The 23749-nt window shown below is 44.1% G+C and overlaps 1 protein-coding gene and 1 non-coding gene across 4 annotated transcripts in view; both read left to right on the top strand.

The window, feature by feature from the left end:
* Positions 1-23749, top strand: part of EGLN1 (egl-9 family hypoxia inducible factor 1) — a 61417-nt gene that overhangs the window by 22329 nt on the left and 15339 nt on the right. The window lies entirely within an intron of this gene.
* LOC125085366 (small nucleolar RNA SNORD35) lies at positions 17428-17513 on the top strand. The gene has a single exon (XR_007122892.1). It is a non-coding gene; the product is annotated as a small nucleolar RNA SNORD35 (small nucleolar RNA).

Genomic DNA, 23749 nt, shown 5'->3' with positions numbered 1-23749 from the left:
CTAAAATGAGGGGTAGGGTTTGGGGTTGGCTATTTTTTAGCCAGGCTTTGTGGCTGAAATTTTACTTTACCTTTAATATAGCATCATCTTGTAGTTGATCATCAGTTCATAGAATTACTTTGGTGTCTGTGCTGTTGAATTTGACTCATGATAATTGTGCTTATAGTGAAAAATGCATTTTAAGAAGCCTATGTTGCCCTTGATTTAGGAAATTGCTTGTAGGTTCCACACTTTTTTTCTAAAATTGATTGTTCTTAACATTGTTAACAGTGGAAACATGAAACCATTGAAATGAATTCTACATATTATAGTAGGTAGCTTTTTTTTTTTTTTTTTTTTAAGATTTTGTTTGTTTATTTGTCAGAGAAGGGGAACGCAAGCAGAGGGAGAAGCAGGCTCCCTGGTAATCAAGGAGCCTGCCCGATGTGGGACTCAGTCCCAGGACCCTGGGATCATGACCTGAGCTAAAGGCAGATGCTTCACCAGCTGAGCCACCCAGGCGCCCCAGTATGTAGCTTGTTTATATTGACACTGGATAAGATCATTTTAGTCATTTACAAAGAAAATAAAACTTATTTGAAAATAAGGAATGGAAAGGTGTCTGGGTGGCTCCGTCCATTAAGTGCCTGATTCTTGATCTCAGCTCAGGTCTTGATCTCAGGGTTGTGAGTTCAAGCCATGCATTGAGCTTCCACACTAGGCATGGAGCCTAGTTAAAAAAAAAAGGAGGAATGGAAGGGCAAGTGAAGTGAAAACTGCATGTGTCCATAACTTGAATTTTTCTTACAGAAATTTATCTATCTAGATAGCGTATAGAAGAATAATGGCTTTGAATTACATCATAGTTTAGTAATTTAATATAGTTTAAATACTTGGTAATTTTAGTGATTGCTGTCTTTATTTGTGAGACATAGAGTGCGTGCTGGTGCGCATGCAGGCATGTGGGGACAGAGTGGAGGGGGGTGTCGGAGGGCGAGGGAGAGAGAATCCTCATGCTGACCCCTCCTGAGCGTGGAGCCCAGTGTGGGGCTTGATTTCATGACCCCGAGATCATGATCTGAGCCAGAATCAAGAGTCTTGACACTTATTGAGCTGCCCAAGCCCTGATTGCTGTCTTTTCCATTTGGGAATTGCATATCTAGCTGAGCTGTAAAAGTCTTACATGTGGAAAAGCAGATGCTGCTTTGCTTCAAATACATGAAGCAGAAACTGACAGAATAGAAAAGCAGTAGGGGCGCCTGGGTGGCTCATTTGGTTCGGTGACTGCTTTTGGCTCAGGTCATGATCCTAGAGTCCTGGGATTGAGTCCCACATCGGGCTCCCCTGCTCAGTGGGAAGTCTACTTCTCCCTCTGACCTTACCCCCTCTCGTGTACTCTCTCTTTCTCTCTCAAATAAATACATAAAATCTTTATTAACAAAAGTAGGAAAGCAATAGACAAAAATTACAGGTGACGATTTCAATACTTCCTTCTAGTCATTGTTACAAGCAAGTAGAAGAAAATCAGTAAGGGTAGAGAAGACTTTTTTTTTTTTTTAAAGATTTTACTTATTTATTTATTTGAGAGAGAGAGAATGAGAGCGAGAGCATGAGAAGAGGAAGGTCAGAGGGCAAGGAGACCCCCTAATGAGCAGGGATCCCAATACAGAACTCAGTCCTGGGACTCCAGGTTCATGACCTGAGCTAAAGGCAGTCACTTAGCCAACTGAGCCACCCAGGCACCCAGGGTATAGAAGACTTGAACACTGTCAACCAAGTTGACCTAACTGACATTTGTTGAACACTCTTTGAAATGACTGAATAAAACATATTCTTCACAAGCACACCTGGGACATCACAGGAATTGACCGTATACTTAGCCATAAAACAAGTCTCAATAAACTTGAAAGGATTAAAATCACTCAGAATATATTCTTGGGCCACAATGGAATTATATTGTAGATAAATAGTAGAAATCTTGCAGATCCCACATCTGTGGCAATTTAACAACACATTCCGAAGTCATCTACGAGTCAGATAAGAAATAGATGTAGATATCTAGGTTAGTGGGCAGGATTAAGAGTCCAGAAATAGACCCATATTTGAAACATCATCGATATTTTTTGTTGTTTTTTTAATAAAGATATTAAGGTAATTCAGTACAGGGTTGTTTTGTTTTATTTTAATGAATGGTGTTGGAATATGTGGATATCTATCTGGAAAAGTAAACATGACCCATACCTCACTCCATACACACATCTAAGTTCAGAATGGATCTTTGACCTAAACGTAATACCTAAAGCCATAAAAATTTTTAAAGAAAACACAGGAGAAAATCTTTGTGACCTTGAGATGTGCAGAGATTTTTTTAGAACAAAACAAAAAGATGAACCATAAAAGAAAAAGTCTGGCAAATTGAACTCTAAACATTAAAGTTTTTTGCTTATAGAAAAGCACCACTTAAAAGATGTTATTTTATCTCCTTTGGGGACAAAATATCTACAAAATATGTATCTGACAAAAGACTTGTATCTGGAATATATAAATTTTTTTAGATACAAACCTATGTTATAATCTACATACATGGGGATAAAAGGAAAGAAGTAACCACTGTTAATGTCTTGATAGTCCTTTTTTCTCTCTGGGTTGTGCTGTTACGGCTAATTTTTTCTTCTTTATAATTTGCTCTTAAGTTTTTGTCACTTAGCTTCTGTTATCTTTTATTAGAAAATATTTTTTTTAAAGATTTTTATTTATTTATTTGACAGAGATCACAAGCAGGCAGAGAGGCAGGCAGAGAGAGAGGAGGAAGCAGGCTCCACCGCTGAGCAGAGAGCCCGATGCGGGGCTCGATCCCAGGACCCTGAGATCATGACCTGAGCCGAAGGCAGAGGGTTAACCCACTGAGCCACCCAGGCGCCCCTAGAAAATATTTTTAAAGGGAAAGTGGTCAGGGTGATTATTGGATGTTGAAGTCATGGAAATAGGTCAATGATGGCTCACTTACATAGCAGCAGAGAGCTGGTGGGAAAATCATACTGTTTTCTGTTCTCCCGTAAATGTGTCTGTCTCTCTTTTTTCCTCCTTGGTGGTAGGTAGGATCCAGTCAGTTCCTTGAAGACTGTTGGACTGAAAGCCAGAGTTCCTCACTGACTGTTGTTAGCTGGGGGACTTTTTCCTTTCCTTGACCTTTTATAGGGTAGGGAACATGACAGAATTTCACAATATGGTAGCTGACTTACCTCAGAGTGGGTGAGAGAGAGAGAGAGAGGTATGAATATTTCTTACAACTCAGTAATAAGTGAAACAACCTAAGAGAAAAGAGGCAAAAAATTTCAACAGGTATTTCACAAAAAAAGATACATAGATGACCAACTATATGAAAAGATTCTCAGCATTATTAGTTGTTAGGGATATGGAAGTTAAAAGCACAATGAGATGTCACTGTACATACACTAAAATGGCTCGATTTTAAATACTGACAATACCAGATTTTGGTAAGGATGTAGTGAGTTGGAATCCTCATATGGATACATTGATTACTTGTGGGAATGTAAAATGGTACAGCCACTTTGGAAGACAGGTCGACCTTTTCTCAAAAAGTTAAATAAGACTCATCATATGGCTCTAAGTATCTAAGTATTCACTCCTCTGTATCTACCAAGAGAAAGAAAAACCTGTCCACACAAAGACTTGAGTATTATTCATTATAGGCAAAAATAGGAAGCAGCCCAAGGTTCTGTCATCTGGTAACTAGATCGGTAAGATGTGGTACATGATGCAGCGGGATCCTGTTCAGCTACAGAATGAAATGACCTGTACTCTCTGGGGCAATGACACGGGGGAATCTCAGAAACCTTGTGCTAAGTAAATACTGTACAGTAATTATTTAACTAGCTCTGTGGTAGAAGTCGGTGTTCTTTCTGGTGTTTTGCTGTGACAAGTAATTCTGCATTAGATACCGTTGAAGATGTCTGCAGTTTCTTTAAGAGACATTTCCAGAAGTAGACCTGCTGGGTTAGAGTAGATCTTTATATACATATATGGCCAACATTACCGAATGCTTATGTTAAAAGTACTCTTTCTACCTGGATTATCTCATTTAATTCTCCCAACAACCATATTAATGTATAGGTACTTGTTTTTTCTCATTTTTCGGTTGAGGAAACTGAGGCACAGAATGTTGTTTAATTTCAACACAGGCACATTCACAGTCGAGAAGAATACCAACCATTCACTTAAAGGAACATTCCTTGGCTAGTATACAGATACAGTGTACAGTTCTTTGAGTTGGTTTTTTTCACATAAATCATGTAAAGAGTATTGATCAAATAGTAAGTACATATGAACCTCAGACACTTAACCACGCTCCTATCTTCCAACAGGCAGGGTGGGCAGAGGGTCCTCCAGGTGACACTAGTGTCGGGGGCCCTCTGTAGAGCTTCGGAATCAGAGATTTTGATCGAAAGTGAAGACCAGACGACTTCTTAGAACTCAAGTGGAGCTTTGAATTCCCATTTGGGTCTGAGAAAACTGGTTTAGAGCATACTCTTAATCGATAAGAGATCTTAAAAATGTGATGTCTGATATATCAGACACCCAAAGGAGATTTGTTGAGTAACTATTCTAAACACCTCTTAGCAGCAAAAAGGTTGGCAAAGAAAAAAAGATCTGTAATTAACAAAAACAGGTCTACATTTTCTTGATTGATACTCTCTTCCCATAAATTGATACTCTCTCACCTTTCCCCAGGGCTTTTACAAGTAGGTGGTATCATCTGCCTTTACTTGTTCTTCAGGTATTTATTCCTTAACCTCGCTGATAAAATGACAGGTGTCTTCAAGCGCTGTTCTGAAACCAATCTTTTGAAAGCGACTATTCGCTCTTACAAGAGGACCTGTCCGTTTCTGTCTCCCATCTTTTTTCTCCTTAGCTGTTTTGTAGCGCTGGACCCCCGAGGTAGTGTGGTGCCTTAGTGTAGGATTCAGAGTGACAGTGCCTAGATACACAGTCTAACTCTGCCACCGGCCGGTTGTGTGATCCCGGCGAGTTACGTGCTTTGTTTTCACATGTGTTCTGCGGGAAGCAGTGGGGCTTCCGTCGTGACCTTGGCGAGAACTAACTGAGCTGATACGTGTAGCACATCGTACCTGGCACGCAGGGAGCTGTCAGCATTCCCGTGGCCTGCTGTGCACCCCCTTCCTTCTTTTCTCCTATCCTGGGTGTCGTGATGCTGCGCTGGCCTGGCTTTCAAGTCATCTCTTGAACCGGGCCTCTGCTGCCTGCCTTCTCACGAAATGTAGGTGTTTCCCTCTGATTTGGTGTCAGCATTTTTCTCTTCACATGGGATATGGAGCTTGGCCACTGGCTTTGGTATCAAGTAGACCCGGGTTTCAGTTACACCCCTGCCGCGTATTAGCCATGAGACCTCAGAACTTAACCTGAATCCTTTCCATGCTTGGGCTTCTGATCTGTAACACTGCAGTTACACCGCAGGAGTGTTGGGAGGATGAGTGCAAACCCGGGGCCCAGTAGAGGGCCTGCGCCGTGGTGGCTCCTGCTGTTCTCTCCAGCTCGCCTCACCCCCTCGCTCCCACCGACTTCTTTTCAGGTGTCATCACGGAACTGTGGCGCCTTGATGCTTTCCTCTCGTTGGTTTTCCTTCTCACGCCATGAAGGTGTGCTTTCCTTTTTATTTAAATTTTTTTTTAAAGATTCTATTTATTTGACAGACAGAGATCACAAGTAGGCAGAGAGGCAGAGAGCCCTATGCGGGGCTCCATCCCAAGACCCTGGGATCATGACCTGAGCTGAAGGCAGAGGCTTTAACCCACTGAGCCACCCAGGCGCCCCGAAGGTGTGCTTTCTGTAGGTTGTAGTGATACTGTAGAGTTCGCATATCTGATCTCAACCAATCCTCTGTCATCTTCCCTCTGAAACTACCCTATGTTCCATTTTAAAATTCATGTTCTTGACATCCTCCTGTCACGGTACGACTAAGCCTTAGGTTGGTTTGTGGTGCCGTTCAATCTGGTTTTGGTTCCTATCGGTGTAGGCTCCATTCTCACCTACACCAGCTGCAGCCTGTATTTGGCCTGCGGTTCTCACTACTGTATTTAGACCTTCATTGTCTTTTTTGGGAGTTTTTTCCCCAGTAAGTCACAAAGGTCATCTCCCCACCTCCATTATGCCTTGTCCTTCCTACTCTATTTTTTACATTTTTCCCTTATCAGAGTCCTGTTCCTGAAGTGGGAGATCAGCAGATTTCCCCCCCAAGGGGCTAAATAGATATTTCAGGCTTTGTGATCCGTATGTTCTTTGTTGTGACTGTTCAGCTCTGCTGTTCTAATGGGAAAGCAGCTGTATTTCAATAAAACTTTATTTTAGAAAACAGCTGGTGGGCGAGATTTGGGCCCACAGGCCAGAGTTTGCTGACTCCTGTCCTAAATGACCGCTCAGATTGTTATCTGTGCTTGCTTACATGACTTCAGGCGTTCAGTAGCTTGAAAAACGGAGCATGAATTCCTTAGCACAGAGTATGTAAGATCTGCTGTTATGTGGCCTTGATTTCGCTTTATTTTTCTGTACACTCATCATGCATTCTTTCTTTTCTTTTTTTTTTTTTTTTAAGATTTTATTTATTAACTCGAAGAGAGAGAGAGAGAGCATGCGTGCAGGGGTAGGGGCGGGCAGAGGGAAAGGGACAAACAGATGCTCCGCTGAGCAGGAAGCCCAATGAGGGGCTCGATCCCAGGACCCCGGGATCATGACCTGAGCCAAAGGCATACGTTTAACCAACTGAGCTACCCAGGCACCCCACATTCTTTATTTTAGCAAATGGAACTACTTCCTGTTCCTGGGACATGCCATGCTTTTTTAGGGCATCTCATGGTTCTTTTGTTGGTCTTGACTTAGAGTAAGCATCCTTCCTTACTATTTTTCCCTCCAAGTCCCCCTCTCTAATGACCACTCTATACAGTATTTCTTCAAATGATTCTCTTTTTTAATATTGATTGCAAGGTAGGATAAATAGTTTTCCTAGTGCCCCACTTTCTTACCCTTCATTAAAATATTTTGGTGTTAAGCGTTTTGCTTTCCACCATTTGGAGAAGAAAAATGTGATGTGGTTGCCCAGGCTCCAGAAAGACTAGTTCTCCTAGCCAGCTGCTCCGAGTGTTTGCTCCTAACTCTTCGACGCAACCAGACTTGGGTGTTAGTGATACGGAACTGTATGAAGTTCTTTGGGAAGGCAGTTTTAGGTCTCATGGGCCCGTCAATTTCTTCAGAACGTGGTATGACCTCCATAGAGTAGGATACTATTTTGCCTGCCTCATCTCAGTCTTTCTAAGTTCCCTGGGTGAGGCAGGAACACCGCTGGCCCTGTGTGTCTTCATTAGGGCTTGGACGTATTCTCCGTCAGCTTTGTGGGCACATCCCTTATGGGGCCTTGGAAATCTTCCTGGCAGTATTCTCATGCTTCAAATTAAATATTTCTTTGGTACTTTCTCTAGACCTGTGCTGGGGCCTAAAGATAAGTAAAACACAGTCCTAGCTTAAGGACAGGGATCTGTAGACTTTCCCAAAGGGCAGGATAGTAAGTATTTTAGGGTTTGTGGGCTACATAGTCTCTGTTGCATCTCTCAGCTCTGCTGTTGTACTTTGAGAAGAGCTATGGATGATACATAAATGACTGAACTTGGCAGTGTTCTAGTACAAGATTTTATTTACAAAAAGAGATGAGGGGGCCAGATTTGGCTTGCAGACTGTAGTTTGCCAACCCCTGGCCTGGTGGCATTGTGCCAAAGGATATTTGAAACCACAGGTAACCAGTGTATCTTCCTTGAGTGTCAGTTTTACTCCCTTAACATACGGAAAAAGCTAAGTAGTTTTAATTGGTAAGTAATTTTAAAAGATTCTTTGAATAGCATAAGTAAGCTGCCCCTAGACTAGAATGTAAAATTGAAAGGACTATTGGAGATGAAACTGAGCCTTGCAAGAAGTATCTTGCTTGTGGTGAGCTTCTTAGATCTGTATCTGCGAACTCTCCTGCGGTTTGTTGGAAAAGTTTGAAAAGTGCTGCTAGGCATTGGAGCCATTGAAGGATTTAGAAGAAGGCAGTGACACCAGATTCTAATTTTAGAAGGCTAACTTGAGTGGGGCATAGAGAAAAATTTGGAGCAGGAGCTGGCCATCCCAGAGTCAGGGAGACGAGTTAGGAGGCTGTTACATGAACCCAGGCAAATGATAAGGACCTCTTTTAAGATAGAGGTAACAAAGATGGAGAGATTGAAACAGGTTGGAGTCAAAGCAAGGATGTTCGGTTTGATCTGTTGTGTCAGGGAAGGGACATGGAGAGGGGAAAGGAAAGGGTTTATAAAGAAGAGCCACCTGAAGGCCAGGGCAAACAGGCAAGTAAGGTGTTTCGGCATAGTGGAGCTTCCTTTGCCTGTGGGCTATACAAGGAGAAGTTGGTTTTAGAGGTCTAAGACTCCAGAGCGCCATCTGGACTGTGGCGGTTGGCATATAGATGGTAGCTAAAACCACAGGATGGAATGCAGTCCCCCGAGAGGAGCGTTTTACAGAGCAAGAGTAATGCTAATCACAGAAGCCTTAGGGGAAGACAGAACTTCATCATCGGTGGAAAAGGGTGGGGGTAGGTAGTATTGGCAGAAAAAGAAGAAAACCGGAAGACTGTTTTTGAAACCAAGGGAGAATAGAGGTACAAGAAGATCTCTAGTATCAGACACAACAGACAGGCTTCGTTAGCATTGGAATTGGAGGACAGGTGTTGCTTTTATTAAAAAGGTGGGGGACGTTATAATTTGGGACTTTGCCCATGGCAGTTTAACGGGAGTTGTGAGACGTCCGACAGAATGCGGTGAGTTGAGTGGGAACGGTAGAAGTGAGAAGATGGCAGCAGGGACTCTAGACCAGCCTTCTCAAGCTTTAGTGCTGTCTCAGTCACTCGGAGATCTTGTGGAAGTAGCCTGAGTCAGTGAGTCTGGGGGAAGTCTCCAGATCATGCATTTCCAGCCACATCCCCAGCAGTGGGGATGCTGCTATTCCGAGGACTGCCCAGACCCACAGTTCCCTCATTGTGCATCGGGCCTCCCAGAGCACTGCCGCAGACTCACAGGGGTGCCTCGGAATATTTTGAAACTTCAAGGGAAATATGGCAACATCTCTTGGATGGTACAGTATTAAATCACTGTGTTCCTTTGCTTGATGTCATACCTTTGGAACGTAGGTTTTCAGTACTCGTTCTGATAAAAAAGTGAGTGCCGCCTAAAAATAACAGCGAGGCAGGAAATGAGGCTGTTGTGTCTAATCTGAATTCCAGGGTTAGAAAAGTTACGCAGGCCCCCAAGGTGCAAAATTGTTAGGACCTTTATACCTGCCAAGTGGTTTGGCCCATACTACTTAATCAAGAGAACTAATAAATACTTTTTTGGCTTACAAGTGTCATGAAAAAATTGCTGAGACATTAATTACTCTGTGGACCAAGATAGTTTGAGAACCACTGACCTAAACTCTACTTTCTAGAAACCATGGGGCCAAGCAGTTGAAAATACTGGATGGCAGTTAATAGCGGAGGAGCAGAGGAGGGCTTGTTTTAAAGCAGAAGAGACAGGTATGTTATATACCTCCTTGCTGGGGCAAGGAGCAGCTGAAGAGACAGGGATAAAGGTATTGACTTGGAGTAAACCGTCTCTGAGGAAATGAAACAGGATGGAATCTAGATCCTGCTTTTCTGAATGTTGCTTCAGACCAGCCGCCTTGTTTTGTTGGGAGAAATGCAGAATGTCAGGCCCCATCTTTAACCTCCTGAATCAGAGTAGGTATTTTCAGTAAGATCCCCGGGTGATGTGTATGCATGCTAACATTTCAGAATCACTGTAGGAGGCAGGGTCAGCCCTGCACTGGGGAAAGGACAAGTCTTCTACTTACTCCATCACCACACTGTGTATCTGGTACACACCAGCCATTCCGATGAGGGGAATGAGATGATGGGGCTTTTACATTTAGATGCATTGAGACGCATGGGAGGAAGGAGCTGAGAAAGTTTCTACCTGGTTGCCTTAAGTACCTGAGATAAATAGGGGACATCTCCATCTAGTGAGTTAAAATGTTGGCACTGAAATAACGGCTGAGACAGCCTGCAGTGGCACTTGGTAGCTTGGGTGCAGGAGCTACGAGGATCGGATTCATTTAAACTTGCTAGTTTTCAGGGTGAGGTGAAGGAAAACGTACAGAGGGCTGGTATGGCTTCTGTCCTGGATCTGGAAAGAGATGAAGCCGAAAGGAGAAAGGTGAGGATTAGATTTTATTTATTTGACAGACAGAGATCACAAGTAGGCAGAGAGGCAGGCAGAGAGAGAGGGGGAAGCAGGCTCCCCGCTGAGCAGAGAGCCCGATGCGGGGCTTGATCCCAGCACTCTGAGATCATGACCTGAGCCGAAGGCAGATGCTTAACCCACCAAGCCACCCAGGTGCCCCGAAAGGTGAGGATTAGAAGGGGTAAGAGGACCGGAGGTCTCCTTGAAAAGCCAGTGAGAAAGTACATCCGGGAGTGGGAGGGATCCTGCCCTTGTTCTTATCCACCAGGAAGAGGAACTTTCTTTCCTGTCAGGCTACACAGATTTAGCGGGACTCAGACATGGATTGGCTAACAGGGAAGAAGGATCAGACTCTAGAATGACTCCTAGGATCCCAGGAACGCATACTTATTAATTGGTGAAGAACTGATCTCTAATGAGGGTTTTTTTTTTGGAAGGGCAAGGAGAGAGAAGGGGCAGTGTGGAGATAGAAGAGGAGATTTGGCAATGTTAAAATTGAGCGTAGGTGACTGTGTAGGTAACACTGGAAATACAGACATGGGACTCAAGTCAGATATGAAGATCGACTTGAGATCAATGATATAATAATAACTTCTAATTGAGTGTTACTCCCTTCAGGTGGAAGGCTGAGGAGTTTATAAAGCATTGCCACATTTATTCTCTCATCAACCTGTTTTACTTTTTTAATGTTTATTTATTTACTTGTTTAAAGATTTATTCATTTATTTCAGAGAGCAGCGGCGGTGGGGAGGAAGAGGGAGAGAATCCTCAAGTAGATGTCCCACTGAGCGCAGAACCCCACACAGGGCTTGATCCCAGGATCCTGGGATCATACCCTGAACTGAAACCAAGAGCCAGACTCTCAGCAGACTGAGCTACCCAGGTGCCCCTGTTTATTTGTTTTATTTTTAAGTAATCTCTCTCTCTGCCACGGGGCTCGAACCCACGACCTAGAGATGGAGAGTAGCATGCTTTTCAGACCGAGCCACCCAGGTACCCCTCTTAATGGACCCTTTGAGGCAGGTATCAAACCCCCTCACAGTTGAGGAGGTAGGCCTAGACAGATTGCCAGTGGTTCACGTGTTTAGTGAGTGGTAGAACCAGGATTAGAGCCAGATGTTGCTGATTTCAAGTCCATCCCTCCCCTTCATGGTAGAACTTTTACTACATCCTTGATCACTGGCTTCTGGGAGGTGACTGGTACCAGACGTGTTAGATCTCAGATGCAAATGTCAAAAACAAAATGAAAAATCCCTTAAATGGGCTTGAGCAACCAAAAAAATTTATTGGTACCCATGATTATAGATTCTAAGGATCAACCTTCTGGCACAGTTGGAACCAAAGTCGCAAATGATATTATCAAAACGTGCTCTCTCTACTCGTCTTTTCTGTTGGTTCTTCTCTTGCAAGCTTTTCATGTGACAGCAAGTTGGTCCCAATAGTTTTAGCTGTATATCCTAGAGATGTACATGGGAAGAGAGCTTCTCTTTACCAAGGGCTCCAACTAAAGTCCAAACAGGACTTATTATCTCTATGTGGGCATAACAACAGTATACACCCCAAAGGGATGTGATCTCAGGATTGTGGATGAACCCCACAGTGGGCTCTCTGCTCAGCAGGGAGCTGGCTTGAGATTCTCTTTCTCCCTTTCCCTCTGTCCCTCCCTGCCGCCCCACTGCCTACGCCCCAACTCTTGCACTCTCTCTCAAAAAAAATTTTTTTTAAAAAGCTAATTAGGGGCTCCTGGGTAGCTCAGTCAGTTAAGCGTCTGCCTTCAGTTCAGGTCATGATCCCAGAGTCCTGGAATTGAGCCCCATATTGGGCTCCCTATTCGCTGGGGAGTCTTTTTCTCCCTCTGACTCTCCCCCTTCTCGTGCTCTGTCTTTCTCTCTCTCTCAAATAAATAAATCAAATCCTTAAAAACTTTTTCAAAAGGTAGTTAGTGCTACTGCAAGGCTTTTATTATCAAAATAATTTATTCTGAGGTTGCCTGTTTATCAGAATTGGGTATTCACAAAATTAGAAAATAATATCTTAATGTGTCTTTGAGGTGGTATTTTAAGCAATAAAACCTGGTGTTTCATAGTGACTAATAAAATAAGTTTTTATTTATTTAGTTTGAGTTTTTAGAATATAAAATTTACTAAGTACTGTTTAACTTTGGAACCCATTATTTTTGGACTTTGTGATGCCAGTTTATTTCCTTTAATCCTGTTTGAACTGTCTATTCTGTATCATTACGAAAGAAGCAATGTAGGTTTGGAAATCGATTGGGAAACCCAGATTTTTGTCTTTTGGGGATTTCCATGTCTGAAGAGTGTGGGACAGACCCTTATGGTCTCTTTCAAATTGAAATTTTAGAGTCTTTAGAATGCTGTGTCAGAAGTGTTGCCAGATGGGGGGCACCTGGGTGGCTCAGTCAGTTAAGCATCTGCTTTTGGCTCAGGTCATGATCCTGGAGTCCCAGGATCGAGCCCCACGTCAGGCTCTCTGCTCAGCCAGGACTCTGCCTCTCCCTCTCCCTTAGATTTTTTAAAAAATCTAAATATTTTTTAAAAGGGTAGTGTTGTCAGATGGAACCATACAGTCTCGGAACCAGATTGGAAGACTGTACAGTTCAGGTTCCTTATCTTAGAAATGAAGAAACGTGGCCCAGGTGTGGCGATGCCGGATCTCTGCACACTTAGTCGTGGAGCGGGAACAGAGGCTTTACCACAGCTCCTCTTTCCTTACAATGCTCGTACTGGGGGAAGACAGCTAACATTCTTTTATTTGACTAAGGGACATTACTGAACAGCTTACATGTGTGAGGCATTTGGCCAGATGCGGAGATGTGTAAATGCAGGAATGTGTATGGAAAGCCACGCAGCAGAGGCTCTAAGCTGGGCTACAGAGTCCAGCAGACCTGGGTCCTCAGTCTCGCTGACCAATTAGCTCTGAGCCCCGTGTAAACTAGCCACCCCAAGGCCTGTTTCCTTGTCTGTAAAGCGAGGCTAGTCGAAGCAGACATTTCCTATAGCTGTGGGAAGGATTAAATGAGATATAGTACAGGTTATGCTTAGCATAGTGCATGGTGCAGAGTAGGCTCTCAGAGATTATGGTGAAGGCGTTTATGAAAGAGCAAAGCCGTTAAGATTTACAGAACACTTTCCTTTTTTGCATTATTTAATTTATAGCCCTGTGAGTAGGTAGTGATAATCCTAATTTTTCGAAAGAGGACACAGCTCTGGAGGCCTGGGGTTCATCCAGCGCCCCGCAGGTGTTGGTCGTAGCTACCATTAACTATGGCGCAGGCAGTGTTTTTAAGCACTGTTTTGTGTACTAGTTTGTTCGCCATGCAGGTATACCGTTGTTATTTTCCCTTTACAGACAAGGGAAGTCGGGCTCAGAAAAGTTAAATGATTTGTCCAGAGTGACGCAGCCCGGAAGGGGCAGCACTGGAGTTGAGTGCAGGCAGTCGGGCTTCACATCCCGGTCTTCTGAATCTCAGTGTGCTGCCTTTATTTCAGGCGGCCTTTAGGGAAAGTAAAAGCCATTTTGCAAGCTGGAAAGCACTGTGTAAAATGTGGTGCTATTTTTATGTGACTCGGTCCCTGTATTCTGGAGATTACAGTCTATAGGGAATGTGTCTTCTCCAGGCTTAAACCTGTTCGCATCCTGCCCTGTTCCTTACTGGACAATTGCCCTCAGCACTTTGGCTATTTAAAAAAAAATACTCTCTGATGTATCCTCAGAAGCGAATAGGGACTGGGAAGTACGGAGTCTCGTCCTGCTATTTGATGTAGTTTAATGGGGCTGAAGCTTTTTAGCAGCAACCCAGTGGCTAGTTGAAATTTAGGATCAACCAGAACGCCTCGGTTTTTTGTTTTGTCTTCTTTTTTAAGGTATCTTTTCTGCTAAACCATCTTATCCCCCTGTGTAGCTTACGCCATGTAGTGAGCATAATACCTGCCTCACAGGGATTCTGAGAATTAAGTGAAAGAACGAACATAAAGTTCTTTGTGAGGTGACTGGCACACAGTAATACTCAGTGGTGGGTTTCCTGTAAAGTGCACTTACCTAAACTTTTCCTCCTCAGAACAGTTATGCTCATTCATTCAAAATCATTGATAGAAATGTAGCTTAGGGGCACCTGGGTGGCTCAGTGGGTTAAGCCTCTACCTTCGACTCAGGTCATGATCTCAGGGTCCTGGGATCAAGTCCCGCATCGGGCTCTCTGCTTAGCGGGGAACCTGCTTCCCCCTCTCTCTCTGCCTGCCTCTCTGCCTACTTGTGATCTCTGTCTGTCAAATAAATAAATAAAATCTTTTAGAAATGTAATTTAATTGGCCAGAGGCTACAGAGAGTAGGCTGTCCTCCCTGCTGACACAGGCCTGGATGGGGATTCAAAGAAGTGAATGGTCACTTTGCTCAGCTCACACCTTACCATCTTATCAGTCACATGGGGGGGAGGATTTTTCTTCAAGACTCCTTCAAATGTATCTGGTTGGTTCTTCATAATTAGTTTACTTAAAAGTCTCTCAAATTATATGCAAAAGGGGAGCCTGACCTTTAATACTTCACCTTAAGACTTAGAACATTCTCTTCAAATTCCTGTCCTTAGAGCAGCCGTCCTCAGTTACTATCTTACGGCCGGTGAGTCGCTCTGCTTAGAGAGTCCCTGGGCCCCACCTAGAACCAAAACACAACTTCCTCTCCTATCAACAGCACATTTATTACGCTGAGTGAAATCAGTCAAGCAGAGAAAGACAGTTATTTTATGGTTGCACTCATGTGTGGAACATTAGGAATAATGTGGAGGACCGCAGGGGAAAGGAGGGAAAAACTGAATGGGAAGAAATCAGGGAGACAAAGCATGAGAGTGTCTGGGCTCCGGGAAGTAAACTGAGGGTTACAAAAGGGAGGGGGTGGAGGATGGAGTAACTGAGTGATGGGTATTTAGGGGGGCATGTGCTGTGCTGAGCCCTGGGTGTTATATGCAACTGATTAGTCACTGAGCACCACATCGGAATTAATAATGTACTGTATGCTGGCTAACAGAACATAATAAGAAGAAACAGCCTGTTTAGACATAATATTGAATGACAGTCTGTGGAACTTGACCTGTAGCGGACTGACATGTAATGTTGATCCGATGAGCAGGGTAGATGAGGTTTTAAGAGGATTCAGTAAACATTGTGACGGAAAGACTAAGTCTGGGCCAGCAGAAAACTGGGGCCCAAAGAAGCCTGTGGCTTGGAAGAGCTGGGGAGAAGCAGCAGACTGGTACGGACGCTTGTTCTGATAGGCCCTGGGGACGTGGGCTTAAGACAAACACTGGAGGTTTCCGGTTCCTGGCAAGATGTCTACAAGTCCGAGGGGTGAAGGCTTAGAGAACTTAACTGCTTAATGCTTGTTATGGAAATCTTGTATTCTGTTTAGATTCTCTTCCTCAACCATTCACTAGGTACACTTGAACATCCTTTTTTATTTTTTTATTTTTTCTTTTCATCTTTATTTTTTTTTATAAATATATAATGTATTTTTATCCCCAGAGGTACAGGTCTGTGAATCTCCAAGTTTGCATACTTCCCAGCACTCACCATAGCACATACCCTCCCCAATGTCCATAACCCCACCCCCCTCTCCCGACCCCTCTCCCCCCAGCAACCCTCAGTTTGTTTTGTGAGATTAAGAGTCACTTATGGTTTGTCTCCCTCCCGATCCCATCTTGTTTCATTTATTCTTCTCCTACCCCCTTAACCCCCCATGTTGCATCTCCACTTCCTCATATCAGGGAGATCATATGATAGTTGTCTTTCTCCGATTGACTTATTTCGCTAAGCATAATACCCTCTAGTTCCATCCACGTCGTCGCAAATGGCAAGATTTCATTTCTTTTGATGGCTGCATAGTATTCCATTGTGTATATATACCACATCTTCTTTATCCATTCATCTGTTGATGGACATCTAGGTTCTTTCCATAGTTTGGCTATTATGGACATTGCTGCTATAAACATTTGGGTGCACGTGCCCCTTCGGATCACTACCTTTGTATCTTTAGGGTAAATACCCAGTAGTGCGATTGCTGGGTCATAGGGTAGTTCTATTTTCAACTTTTTGAGGAACCTCCATGCTGTTTTCCAGAGTGGTTGCACCAGCTTGCATTCCCACCAACAGTGTAGGAGGGCTCCCCTTTCTCCGCATCCTCGCCAGCATCTGTCATTTCCTGACTGGTTAATTTTAGCCATTCTGACTGGTGTGAGGTGATATCTCATTGTGGTTTTGATTTGTATTTCCCTGATGCCGAGTGATGTGGAGCACTTTTTCATGTGTCTGTTGGCCATCTGGATGTCTTCTTTGCAGAAATGTCTGTTCATGTCTTCTGCCCATTTCTTGATTGGATTCTTTGTTCTTTGGGTGTTGAGTTTGCTAAGTTCTTTATAGATTTTGGATACTAGCCCTTTATCTGATATGTCGTTTGCAAATATCTTCTTCCATTCTGTCAGTTGTATTTTGGCTTTGTTAACCGTTTCCTTTGCTGTGCAAAAGCTTTTGATCTTGATAAAATCCCAATAGTTCATTTTTGCCCTTGCTTCCCTTGCCTTTGGCGGAACATCCTTTTTTAAAGTAGGCTCTACACCCCATGCGGGGCTTGAACAGACAGCCCTGAGATCAAGAGTCACATGCTCTACTGACTGAGCCCGCCACGCTCCCCAACTTGAACATTTTTTTTTTTAAGATTTTATTTGTTTATTTGACAGAGATCACAAGTAGGCAGAGAGGCAGGCAGAGAGAGGAGGAAGCAGGCTCCCCGCTGAGCAGAGAACCTGATGTGGGGCTCGATCCCAGGACCCTGAGATCATGACCTGAGCTGAAGGCCGAGGCTTTAACCCACTGGGCCACCCAGGCACCCCCTACTTGAACATTCTTAAAGATAAGCTGTGCCTAGCCCCAAAATAAAGCCATGTGGTACTGAATGAAAACCAGTCTGTTGGTGTAATTTAGTAACTACGCCTCTATGCGTATGTACACACGCACACACGTGCATAGTGTATGTGTATTATTTTTGTCATCCTGTCAACTTTTAGCAGAAGATGGTAAAACTCAACTTGCATTTTGTATTAAAGTGCAAATGATGTCTTTTCACGATGGTCTTCAGGTGCTCACCCTGGGCACTGCTGAGAAAGCCACTTGGCACAGCTGATGGCAGAAGAAAAAATAATAAATCATATTAAAGTTGTCGAAGTTACTGTCCCTTTTCTCTCTACCGTTAATCATTAATTGATTGACTCAACAGAGGTATGAGCACCTGTATTTGGCCACAGATTAATAAGATCTGCTTCGTGTTCCGTAGGAGTCCAAAATCTAATGGGGGAAACCCAGAAAATAAATATTACAAGGGTGTCTAGGTATGGTGGTTTATAAGTAATTCAGGAGAAAGCAATGAACATTAAACTTGTTCAGAGTGGTAAAGGCAGAGTAGAAGTTAATTTTCTTTGGAACAGGGCCATCATTGTTTTCTGGGACCAGATCTGGTGCTTGCAGGAACTGTACGCCTGTGCAGTAGCGTGAAGGCTCTGCGGAGAGCGCGCTTCGGCACTGCTGGTAAAATGGAGACAGGACTTCACCGCATCACTCGGGGGGGGGGGCGGGGGTGGCAGGACTGAAGTGAGCTGCCCCAGGTGCAAGTTCTGTAAACTAAAGTCCCATAAAATAAATCCATGCTCCTACAAGGGCGGTGGCTGGAATCTCTGTGGGTCACAGCACAGACACGTTCCAGAAGTGTCTGGTTATCGTCCGCAGAGGGAGTTATGCTGTTACTATTATCATCATTATCATTACTGTTATTATTGAAAAGCTCAGTTCATTATTGGACTTACTGATTTCTTAAGGGTCTGATTTGTGTGTTTTTCATGACCAGTCTTTTTAGCTAAGAGGAGTCCCCCTTCTGTGCCCATTTAAGCCCTAGACTGAAAGAAGCATATTAGTAATTACTGAATCTCTCTCCCGGCGGTAGGGCGAGGGCCACGTTGACACTGAAGCACTTCATTTGAGTGCGTTCGTTCATTTTGGGAAATTTTTTCTTTTTTTTGTTGTTGTTTTTTTAAAGATTTTATTTATTTATTTGACAGACAGAGATCACAAGTAATAGGCAGAGAGGAAGACAGGGAGAGAGGAGAAAGCAGACTCCCCGTGGAGCAGAGAGCCCGATGCAGGGCTTGATCCCAGGACCCTGGGACCATGATCTGAGCCGAAGGCAGAGGCTTTTAACACCCTGAGCCACCCAGGCGCCCCATTCATTTTGGGAAATTTTTAAAAAATCCACTCTTTATTATTGTTGCATTGATTCTGCATCAAGAATATCTAATTAAGAACAAAACACAAACATTCCTTTGGAGAGTACCCCACAAAAGGAAATAGCTGCGGTTTTCCAGCTCCAGGAAGAAAAGCAGGCTCGTGACTTCTAGCTGTGCTGCAGCACCGTGCCTCGCGGTCACCCGCTCAAGGGAGTGAGAACTTAGAGTTGATAAGTCACTTCCCTGCTCAAAACTCTTCCGTGGCTCCCTCTTACCCCTGAGATAAAGTCCAAGTTGATTATCAGGGAACACTAAACTTCCAAGGGGGTGGCCTTGGATATCATCTGTCACACTCCTTGCCGGGTGCTTCGGACTCCCCCTCGCTTGCAGTTACGCACGGGACATGCGCGCGCACCGTGCTGTCTGTTGTCTTCATCTGTGACTTTTTCTTTTCCTGGAACAGTCTCCCTGACCTCTTTTGCCTGGCTAATTCATAGTCTTCTTTCAAGGCCCATTTTTAAAGAAGCTTTCTCTGACCCCAACTTCCCCTGCAATGGAATGGTATCCCATGCCTGCCTTGGTCCTTTTTACTGTTAGTTGTGTTGAAATTACTAGTTTTCCTTTCTGTCCCACTGGAATGTAAGTTCTTTTAAAAGCAGGGACTGCCTTCCTACAACAGTGCTTTACATGTACCCTAACTGAACATGTTCAGAACCGAACCTCTGATCTCCCACATCCCCCCCATCCTCACCTGTTGTCTTCATCTGTTTACAGTAATTATAGTTTTCCAGCTTCTCAAGCCAGAATCTTAAGAGTCAACCTCTCACAGCCCATGCCAGTCTTTCTGGAAGTCCTGCTTATTCATGCAGTCACTTCTTCCCACCGTGGCCCAAGCAGTCATTGTCCCTCGCCTGACCTGATGTAGTGCAGTAGCCTTCTCACTAGTCTTCCACTCCTGCTACCTTCTCTCCATTTTCTGCACCAGGGGTCAGCAAACATTTTTTGCCGAGGGCCAAGTGGTAAACATTTTAGGACCACACAGTCTCTATTATGGCCGCTCAGATCTGCTGTCATAACGTGACGACAGCCATACAAAATGTAAACGAAGGAGTGTTCCAATAACACATTACTTCCAAGGACTGTTGGCTGTAGTTTGCCGGTCTCTGCTCTACATGGCAGCCTGACTACTCAAAACCCGCCAGTGACTTCCCCTTCTGCTTCGTCTTTACAGTGGTCCCTGAAACCCTATGTGATCTGTGTCCCCATCCCTTGCCTCTCTGATGTTATCTCTCAGTCTCCCCTGCTTTGCTTTCCTCTCTGGCCACACTGACCTTCCTTTTCCTCAGACATGTCAGGTGCAAGGTGTGCGTGGAACGTTCACTTTCTCATCTCTTAACATTTTCTCAGATGTCAACTTCTCAATGAGGTTGACCTGACAGCCCTATTGATAATTATGCCCCAGCCTTGTATTCCCCACTCCTGTTGTTTTTTCTCCTAGTGTTGATCTTCTAACAGACTATATTTTATACTCGATGCTGATGTAATTAGTTTGTCATTTTTCCTACTAGAATATGTATTGCCTAAAGGCAGTCACTTTTTTGTTCTGTCCGTTGTTGTATCCCCAAGGTCTAGAATAGTGCCTGGCATATAGTAGGTGCTTGGAAAATATTCGCACCGTAAACAAATAGTGGATATATTTTAAATAGTGGTAGTTGTTTCTTTATTTTTTAAGTAAACTCTACCCCCAGCATGGGGCTCAAACTCATGACTCTGAGATCAAGGGTTGCCCGCTCTTGTGGCCGAGCCAGCCAGATGCCCTGGTTGTTGTTGTTGTTGTTGTTGTTTCGTTGTTCAGTGAGTTCTGGCTTCTGTCTCACCACCACCAAATCTGTCTTTACATTCTTAACTTTGCTGCGGCTGCCCTGTCCCCAGCAGGCTCTCATCTCTCCCCTGCCGGTAACCCCTGATCCATGCCATCCCATCTGTTCCCTACCAGTAGCCCAAGTGACGTTGGTAAGATCGAAATTGGGTTACTTTGCTACCGATACTTGGCTTGGCCCTCTGCTACTCCGAATCTTTGGAGTGTTTGTCTAAAATTCCGAGATCCCAGGTCTCATCCTGTACCAGTACATGGTGATTCCAGGTGGGGGGCTCGGGTGTCCTGTATCACCAAGTGATTCTTGCCGAACACATTTGGTTACACGAGCTTATGAGACAGAGCTTCCCAGCAAGTCAGTAAGAGCCTTTCTGCCCTGTCCCTGCCTGTCCTTTGTGCCCCGTCCCCAGCTGCTCTGCACCGCACACTCCTCTCCCGGCGCTGTCGGCCGTTGCCGTCTCGCGGCGCCGTGTCTGTTCTTGCTTCTTGTGGCTATTCCGTCCCCTTCCCGGGAACCCCCTGCTCTGGAAAACTTGTATTTTTGTCCTTCAAAATCCTGTTCCTCTGTCACTCTGGCCGCATAGTCTTTTCTGACACCGGTTCCCATGAGCGCATTCATCATCTTGGCTGTCTGGGTACCTCCTGTGAGTGCGACTGTTGCGTTTACCCCATCGGCCCAGATGCTTTTGCACGATTTCAGCTGTTATGAGCAGCTTGCGCTGTTTGAGTCGTAGGTTCTTCCTGAGAGATGCTACGCATGTTTGCAAGGTACAGGGAAGTGAGGAAGACGGATCTCCTGTCCCCAAACCTGACTTTCAAAAGGCGCGTTACTAGGGCACATCAGGCTCCCCGCTCAGCAGGAAGCCTGCTTCTCCCTCTCCCACTCCCCTGCTTGCGTTCCCTCTCTCGCTGTGTCTCCCTCTGTCACATAAATAAAATCTTCAAAAGGCACATTACTGGGAAAGCAGAACTCAGCTGGAGCTCTTCCACACATACAAACATGTATTAGCCAGTAAGCGCAAACATAGTTTTTGTTTTGTTTTGTTTTGTTTTTATTTGACAGAGATCACAAGTAGGCAGAGAGGCAGACAGAGAGAGAGGAGGAAGCAGGCTCCCTGCCGAGCAGAGAGCCCAATGTGGGGCTCGATCCCAGGACCCTGGGATCATGAACTGAGCTGAGCCTAAGGCAGAGGCTTTAACCCACTGAGCCACCCAGGTGCCCCAGCGCAAACATAGTCTTACAAACTTTTCTAAACTGGATAAAGTCCCTCCTCCCCATTCTTTTAGGAACTCTAGCAGGTACCTTTTCTGAGAGTTTTATTCCAGGCAGAAGTGCTGATCTGGTTGTAGGATTCAGTTTAACCTCGTTGGGATCAGACAACAAAATTCCCTGATAGGGAACTAATCACAGAACCAGCAAGAATTCCGAGGCCTGGGGTACATTCCAAAGTATATATGCCACAGGGTTCATTAGAGTCGTATACATGTGCTCACGCAGGAGCAGCGGTCCCCTTTGTGATAACCTGTAGCCAAACCATATATCCTGAACACCACTCTTTGCTACTGTAGTCATTTCTGGTATCTGTTAGGCAAGCTACCATACCCTCTGGATTTGAGCAGAGAAGAGAAAACTGGGCTTATCCCACTGGAGTGAGGGTTGGTTTTTTTTTGGTTTGCTTGGTTTTTTTAAGATTTTTGTTTGCTTGTTTTTCATTTGAGAGAGAGCAAGCAAGAGCAAGAGCACGGGGCCACCAGGATCATGGCTTGAGCCAAAGGCAGACACTTAACCGACTGAGCCACGCAGACACCCCTGGAGTGAGATTTTTTAACAGCAGCTTCAGCATTAACTGGTGATTGTGTATCTCCATAGGGGTTTTGCAGATGTTAACCTCCTGCTCCAGGAGGCATGTCAGGCACCTCTAATCTATGCCCTCCAGTCCATTTAAAATAAGTAAATATGCATTATAATCTATGCTGAAATAATGTATAAATAAATAATGTATAAAGATAATAAATATATGTATATAATAATTTAAATACTATAAATAAATAATGTATATAGTATAATAATGTAAAGAAGAGTTTAAAATCACGCCTCTCTTCTGGACTCTGGGATCGAAACAGGTGTGGAAGGATCTGTATCCCCATGCCGAGTGCAGTGCCGGCTCAGGAGGCCGAGGGAAGTGCTGAAGCAGATGTTTGTAATATGAAACAGCTGAGTATTTTGTTTGTTCCCTTTTTGTTTATCTTTTAATGCTAAATTGCATACTCCGCCAGGGAGCTGTATTAATAACATAACAGGTTTACCCTAGCTGTCTGAGTATGTGTCTTACCACTGATACCTCCTGGCATGGGCTCGAATGAAACCACGCCACTCCCTGGGTGGGGATCAAGCTGAGGCCTGCCTGGGATCCCCAGCCTCCTCATGGGAGAGAGGTTGCTCTGTCCTCCTCCTCAAGTTTGTGGTTAGTGGGGGCGGGCGGGGGCGGGGGGCGGTGAGCGGCATAAATACAGAGCCCCACTTAGGAGCCCGGGGAAGGGTTGTGTGTAGCTGGTGAGATTGGAACCGAGGTTAGCAAATTATAGGTCTCTGTTCTGACAGCAGGGCTTAGACAGCTCAAATAGAAACAGCTTCACCAGATGGCTTCCTAATTTATAAAGTATGTAACTGCAGTTCCTAAAAGGGAGAGTTAATAAGGCATCATTATACATCTCTAGATCACATTGCCTCTTGGAAGCTTTGCCCTTAAGCAAGTTGATTTTCAAATGTATATAGAAGTTCTTTTCTCTTGGGCTAGAGTGAGGGCCCAGTAAGGAAGGTAGTGTGTATGGTGTTAAAACAGTCCATCATTCCTGAGCCACTTGGGGAATCATTTGGAACAATGCTATTTATTATCTTTGCTTTTTTTTCCTGCATTTTTCACATTCCTGTGAATATAGTCAGAAAGTCTCTTGGACTTTTTAAAACTTTAGTTTATGTTAATAATTAATATGGTTATACTCTGTCTTCCTGCACAAATAATAACTATATTGTATTAAAATATTCTGTAGGAGTGCAGTAAAAATGTTGAAATTGCTGTCATGTCACAGGATGGAAGGCTAGTAGCTGAGGAGCTCTTAAAAATCGGTAGAAAAAGGATGACCAGCCCGAGAGGAAAGTGAGTAAAGGATGTGAGTAAGCAGTTAATAAGAACTAAATGGCCAATAAAAATGTTTGCTTTCACAAACTGAGATGTAACTAAAATAGTGATACAGATTTTTACCTATCAAATTGCA

Source organism: Lutra lutra, chromosome 14, assembly GCF_902655055.1.
Source record: "Lutra lutra chromosome 14, mLutLut1.2, whole genome shotgun sequence".
In the NCBI taxonomy this organism is placed as follows: Eukaryota; Metazoa; Chordata; class Mammalia; order Carnivora; family Mustelidae; genus Lutra; species Lutra lutra.
This window is presented reverse-complemented; position numbering and strand designations above follow the sequence as displayed.